This window comes from Penaeus monodon, chromosome 20 (assembly GCF_015228065.2).
Source record: "Penaeus monodon isolate SGIC_2016 chromosome 20, NSTDA_Pmon_1, whole genome shotgun sequence".
In the NCBI taxonomy this organism is placed as follows: domain Eukaryota; kingdom Metazoa; phylum Arthropoda; class Malacostraca; order Decapoda; family Penaeidae; genus Penaeus; species Penaeus monodon.
The window spans coordinates 29,014,246-29,014,584 of NC_051405.1; the positions used below are offsets into that span (position 1 = coordinate 29,014,246).

The following is a 339-nucleotide window of genomic DNA, read 5'->3' on the forward strand; positions in this document are numbered from 1 at the left end:
CTGTATGCTAATTCATCCAACATTCATGCAAATCTTGATATGATGTATTTAGCATGAATGGGCGGAAAACCATGGGTCCATCTTTCATCGCGAGATGTATCTTATGGTAATCAGTAATACATTAAGTCTTAAATTATAACTTTTTCCTGTAATATCTCTCGGAAGGATAGAAATATTGCAAGAAAATGACGCACTCCTCTCTAAATGTTTAGATATGGCTTGTAATTTTGCTTACTAAAGAGAAAACTATTGTTGTCCTTCAGTATTGTCTGGCTTGATTTTTATTTTGCTGTTTGTTTTCGGAATGAAAAAATATACACATTATCTTGTAGTGTAGCG

The 339-nt window shown here is 33.0% G+C and overlaps 1 protein-coding gene across 1 annotated transcript in view; it reads left to right on the top strand.

The window, feature by feature from the left end:
• The window catches only part of LOC119585744, a gene marked incomplete at its 5' end in the record, with an annotated part of 12,123 nt that overhangs the window by 3,916 nt on the left and 7,868 nt on the right, over window positions 1–339 (top strand).